Consider the following 6,733-nt stretch of genomic DNA (forward strand, 5'->3'; position numbering starts at 1 on the left):
TCCATGAGCTTTCAGAAAAATGTGTATCCTGCTGTTGTCGGGTGCAGTGTTCTGTAGATGTCTGTTAAGTCTAGTTTATGTAGCACGTTATTGAAAATGTCTTTTTACTTACTGATTTTCTGTCTAGATGTTCTACCCATTGATTAGAGTGGTGTATTGAAGTCTCCAACTATTATTGTATAAGTGTCAATTTCTCCCTTCAGTGTTGTTAGCGTTCGCCTCATGTGTTTTGGGGCCCTCTGGCTTGGTGCATAGATATTTTATAATTGTTATGTCCTCTTGTTGGATTGTCCCTTTTATTAGCATACAGTGTCCTTCTTTGTCTCTTTTAATTGTTTTACATTTGAAGTCAAATTTGTCTATATTAGTGTAGCTACCTCCACTCTTTTCTGGTTGTTGTATGCATGAAAGATTTTTTCCAACCTTTCACTTTCAATTTTATTTTTTTTTTAAATAAAAGGTGTTCTGATTCTATTTGTTCTGCAGTAGGTTCAAGATTGCAGTACTTTAGTCAAACCATAAAGGAAAACTATGAGCACTGAAATGAGAGGAGCAGGAAGCCCCTTGTAGCATCAGAGTCATTTGTTCCTCCTCCCCCTATCCCCAAACAGTTAAGCTGTGATCTATCTGGGACAGGCGTAAACCCTATTGTCCAAGTATGTCATTCCTGACCCAACACAGCCATTCTGGCTTTGGCTTGCAAGCCCAGCTGGCCTTTCAACTCCCAAGGAGCCAGTCTTAGTTCATAGCCCCTTACTCTGGTTGTTGTAAAAGTGTTGGGGGCCCAAGGAGCCCTTGGGGTGCTGCAGGCCTGCCTGGTTGGGAGGTACTCAGGCACTGGCTGTGCTGCTTCTTTCTGCAGAAGGGAGTCCTGGGGGGTGGGGTTGGGATGGGGCTGGCAGCGGCCCTGGCTGCTGGGCTGGCAGCAGAAGAGGGTGGACCTGAGCAGGGCCAGGCTGGTGATGAAGGCAAGCACCCACTGGGTGACACCTGGGTAGACACAGGGGAGGATGAGGAAGGCTCCAGCAGGAGCCACATGGCTGGCACTCACCTAGTCCTGCCCATCCTCTCCCGCCAAGCCCGTTTTCCCTGCTGCTAAGGTGACAGTCTCCACCAGCCCCTGAGGACAGAGCCACACCTCCAGGCTGGGCCAGGCCAGCCAACCCATGGCTGTCTCCTGGTCATGCAGGCTGCAGATGAGGCCCCTGGGGATGGCAGTGACCTTACAGTACAGGGGACAGGTGATACACCAGATGCACACACAGCAGGAGCTTCAGGCAGATGACACAGAAGGTGTGATGGCAGCCCAGCAGCTCGGGCAGCTGGGTGCAGGTGTAGGGCTCCTGATGCACCAGGCTCTCCAGGTCATCCTCCAGTGAGCCACGGTGACACCCAGCAGGGTCTGCAGCAGTGGCGGTGGTGGTGGTGGCAGTGGCTCTCGTGGGGATGGGCTGGGCCTGCTGTGGGGCTGGGTGTGGGCAGCCAACTCAGCACCCGGCAGTCGGCCTAGTGGCACGGTCCCTGGGCCTTCAGTACATGTCGTGGTGACCGTTCTGCAAGGCGGAGCGTCGAGTGGCACCTATGACTCCTGCCTAAAAGGAATTTGTTTCTTATGCTGTTTCTTATATGTTTCTTATATTCATACTGCTTCTTTTTCTCATTTGGTGTCTTTTGGGCTCTGTGGTGGTGGAATGCTCCCACACCGAGCTACATTAATGAGCCAGCAGCTTACCCTGCATTAGCGTCAGCGTAGTGACAATGCCTGCTCCTTTCTTAGAAGACAATAGGTCACCCTTTCTGCTCAAAATCCCCCTTCCCAAGCTTTGAAAGAGTTAGCTAGAAGAAATAAAAAGGTAATGATTAGCAGACTCTAAAACATGAACACAAAAAATAGTTATAGGTTGCTTGGTGCTAAATAACAGGAACTGCTGTGCCTGTGCCGAACACTGTGTCTTGCTGCGCTCCAGGGAGTCTGTCCCTGCTAGCCCACTGATCACTGTGTAAGAATAAATAATGTCTGAAATTTAGCCAAACTATTCTAGTATTGCATGCCTGAATGCTAGTGTGTATGTTATAGAAAATTATAAAAATAAAGCTCTGATGCTCTGCTTGGTCGGAGATTCCATCTTCGTACCCGGACACAACAAGGTGTCTGTCTCGTTTTTTCACCAACTCCAGCCCCCCTATCAGGACCCTGCCCGTTGCTGAGGGTTAGGCCAGCCCTCGGCAGCTGGGTCCTCCGGGGCCTTGACTGGGTGTGGGAGCCAGTGGGGCACTGCTGCTCAGGACCTGGGCATCCACAGGGAGTCTCAGCTGGCACTGTTGTGACAGGGATGGAGTCTGTCCCTGCGCAGGATGTCTCCAGCCTCCTTGCCCTCTTGCCTGGTGTCTGGTGACCACAGCCACCTGGTGCTGCCCCCTCCCAGGGTTGCTCAGCTTGTTTATTGTCTTACAGCATCCTCCAGTTATCACTTCTGTCCTCAAAACCTGGCTTACCCTGTTTTTGTCTTTCAGTATTAAATGCGTCCCTTTTAGAAAACATACAGATGGATACTTTTTTAAAAATCCATTCTGCCAATCTATGTCTTTTGATTGGGGAGTTTAATTCATTAACATTTAATGTGATTACTATAAAGGCAGTATTTTCTTCAACCATTGGTTATTTTGAATTTTGTACGTCATATCTTATTTTTTTCCTTTCTTTTTAACCTTTTAGTTACCCTTACTGCTAGATCTTTATTTCTGTACTCTTCTGGAAATTCTCTCTCCTGCCTTTTTCTATTTGCCTGTAGTGCTACCTTTAGTATTTCTTGTAGAGCAGGTCTCATTTATGAACTCTCAGCATCTGTTTATCTGTAAATATTTTAAAGTCTCCCTCATCTTTGAAGGCAAGTTTTGAAATCAACCAAGAAAATAACCACATTCTTGGTGGGCAGGTTTTCCCATTCAGTATGTTAAATATATCATACCACTGCCTTCTCTCCTTCATGGTTTCTGCTGAGAGATCCACACTTAGTCTTATTGAGCTTTCCTTGTATGTGATGGATCACTTTTCTCTTGCTGCTTTCAGAATTCTCTCTGTATCTTTGACATTTGATAATTTGATCAGTAAGTGTCTTTGAGTAGGTGTATTTGGATCTATTCTGTTTTGGGTATGCTGTGCTTCTTGGACCCGTAATTTTATTTCATAAGAGTTGGGAAATTTTTTATTTATTATTTTCTCCATTATTCTTTCTGCCCGTTTCTCTTTCTCTTCTTCTGGGACACCAATAATAGGTATGTTCATGCACTTCATGTTGTCATTTGGTTCCCTGCTCATATTTTCCCCTGCTTTTCCATATGTGCTCTTTTGTGTGTAGGATTTTGGATGCCTTGTCTTCTAGTTCAGTAATCCTTTGTCCTACCTCTTCAGATCTGCTTTTTAAAGTCTCCATTGTGTTTTTCATCTCTTCTATTGTACCTTTCATTACTATAAGTTCTGTCATTTGTTTTCTCAAGCTTGCAATTTCTTCTGTATGGACATCTTCTCTTTATATCCTTCATCTCCTTTGTCACATTTTCTTTCAACTTGTCAGATTGATGTGGATGATTTGTGTGAGACCAAGTGAGGGGGAGAGGAGAGGGCCATTGGTCCAGGATGGAAGATTCCTACCTGATACTCTTTCTCTTTCTTCAGTTTGGCCTTTCGGGGGTCTTTGTCCAGTCTATATCTTATATCTTCCTCCAAAGTTGTAAAGAATTCTGAATTGTCCTTTTTTTCATTGAATCTCTGGAGAGAAGTTTTCAGTAGCTGTTTGCATCACCATGTTCATGACGTCACCTCCTCTTCTTTTTAATATAGGTGTTTACAGCATCATATTTCCCTCTTTAAACTGCCTTCCTTGCAATTTTGAAATGGTATGTTTTCATGTTCATTCACTAATAATTCCCTCATATCCCTTGAGAGTTCTTCTCCAACCCATTGGTTGTTTTCTTTTCCAGTTTTCCAGTTTTCCAGTTTCTTTTATTGTAGACTATAATATATATATGCGGGTTGCTGGTGCTGAGTTCCAACTTGGCGGGCCGGGGCCAGGGAACCTGGTCAGCCCCTGGGGGAGGCGATGGGCATGGGCAGTAGCGCCCTCCACAGCCCCCCCCCAGGGAACCTGGCCAGCCCCTGGAGAGGGTAGTGGGCATGGGCAGTAATACCCTCCACAGCCCCCCGGGCCTGAGAAAGTGGAGCCGGCTACAGGCCCCATCTCCCTCACCCAAAATACAACCGTTAGAGGAAGCTTGCCGGAGAAAACCGCCCCCTTTATCTTGCCCGCACACTCCCCGTTGCCAGAGCAACTCCCGCCACCGCCAGTGCGCATACACCGTTGCCAGAGCAACTCCCGCCCTTTTCAAACGACCTCCGCGCCCGCTCAGAACCAATCCTAGCCTTTATCCCCTCAACATTGCCATGTAAGGACCCCACACCCCTAACACCGACCCCGCCCTCTATGCCACCCTATATAACTTGTGCTCACCCCTGAATAAAGGCTTTTTGTTCTACTACTTCGAAAGGAGAGTGTCTCGCGTCCCTCTCTCGCCGCCCTCCACACCTTGCACGCCTCCGCCGGGGACTCGGCCAAGTCCCCCGCCTCACCTTCGCCTCCGGGAAGAGCTGCCGCCGGTACCCCTCAAGCAACGCTGAGCGTAGAGGGTTCCGTGGCTGCCCGCCCCTAGCTGTGACCGCATATATACATAAAAGTGACAACTTTCCAAGTGCAAATTAACAAGTAGTTAGCAAATTTCAAAGAATGTTATAGGTTACAATTCCACAGTTTCAGTTATTTCCTTATTATGAAATATAACATATATACAGAAAAGGTAATATCTTTGAAAGTATGATTTAATAAGTAGATATATAGTAAATTTCCAAAGGTATTGTGAGTTATATTACCATAGTTTCAGTTATTTCTTTATTGTGAAATACAACATAGATACAAAAAGGTGTAGCTTTCAAATTAACATTTAACAAGTAGCTATAGAATAAATTTCAGAGGATGCTATGGATTACAGTTGCATTTCAATTCTTTCCCTCTAACTATTCTAATATCCTAGCAATTAAGAAATAGAAACTTATATAAATATTTAGTATATATATGCAGGGCTCCCCTGAGGAGCTGGTGGATGTGGATGTGTTGGACGTCCTCACCTGGATTGTTGCTGATGTTCTCGTGAACATTGGGGGCTGGCGGTTTGGTGTGCCCAGCCCTCTATCATGGGACTTGCCCTTGTGAAGCTCATTGCTGCAAAGGAGAGGCTAAACCTGCATATAATTGTGCCTAAAAGTTTCCACCTGAGTACCTCAGTGTTGCTCAGATGTGGCCTCTCTCTCTAGCTAAGCCACCTCTGCAGGTGAACTTGTTGCCCTCCTCCCTACATGGGACCTGACTCCCAGTGGTGTAAATCTCCTTGGCAATGCAGGATACGACTCCTGGGGATGAATTTGGACCTGGCATAGTGGGATTGAGGATATCTTCTTTTTTTTTTTTTTTACAAGAGACATTGACAGGAGTTTATTACCTGGCAGAACAAAACACAATTCCCCTTATCAAATGACAACATAATCTAGATTCCATACAATATATCACTTATAAAGTAAAGTAAATTACATAAAATAAACAATCATAAGACAAAGCAAAAAATACGACCCATATTAGTGGAAAAATATTAATGGAAACAGATTTCATGATGAACCCATTTTAACTAGCTGCCAAGGACTATAAAAGAGTTTTAAATATGTTTGCCAACTTACAAAATAGATGATCCTAATGAGGAAATCTATATGCAATCACAGCAGAAAAAGCAGACTAAACTAAACATGAACTAAATAGAAATTCTAGAAAGCAAAAGTAAAATATGTGATAATGAAAAATTTTCCAGAAGGACTCAACAGCACATCAGAGGCTACCAAAGGGAGCATTGGTAAACTTGCTATCAGAACATTAAAAGTTTTTCAAACTGAGGAGCTAAGAGAGAAACCAAAACAGCAACAATAACTACACCATTAAAATAAAGAACAGAGTCTCCACTGATCAAAAAATATGAACAGAAAGTTGCTGAACTTTTATAAATTTGGAGAAAAATATCAACTTACAGATCTAAGAACTTCTGAACATCCCCCAAAAGTTAAATCCAATACTAAATATTCACACACAACTCTCCCCTTCCCCAAGGAGTACATAACAATGAAGCTACACAATGGCATTTGCACTCAGGGTTTGATAGAGTGATAGCTCCACCCTTTCCAAAGCTTACTCAGTAGTGTTGATCTGTCCAAACACTGGGTTGAAGACTCCAACACCTCCATATTTTGGGGTAATGGCTGGACACTAAGTTTAATACTCCTCAAGCATCTGGGTGTTGGTTGGACTCTCCACACTCTAGGGCACAGCTCAGCCTCCTTAGAACGGTGGGGTGGTGGCCAAACTCCCTCAATCCCTGGGAGTGTGTTCTATTCATTTTAACTGGGGCAGCAACACTCTTTTTGAACAACCAGGAGGCCAAGATCTCTGCAATCCCCCAGTCATCTGGTAACCCCATGGTGGTAACACTTTTTCTAAACAATGGGTCAGAAGGTCCATCTTCTAAAAGCTCTGGGGCATACTCACCCTTTCCACATATATTTTGGGTCTGCTCTCTTAGCCCAAGAAGGTGTCTTTGATCAAGTCTTCAGCTTCCATGCTTATGGCCTTGATACAAGTTT

The 6,733-nt window shown here is 44.7% G+C and overlaps 1 pseudogene; it reads right to left on the minus strand.

Moving 5' to 3' along the window:
• Nucleotides 1-753: 753 nt before the first annotated feature.
• Nucleotides 754-1,468, minus strand: LOC119525854 (annotated as a pseudogene).
• Between the last annotated feature and the right edge of the window lie 5,265 nt (nucleotides 1,469-6,733).

Source organism: Choloepus didactylus (assembly GCF_015220235.1).
Source record: "Choloepus didactylus isolate mChoDid1 chromosome X unlocalized genomic scaffold, mChoDid1.pri SUPER_X_unloc3, whole genome shotgun sequence".
Lineage (NCBI taxonomy): Eukaryota > Metazoa > Chordata > Mammalia > Pilosa > Megalonychidae > Choloepus > Choloepus didactylus.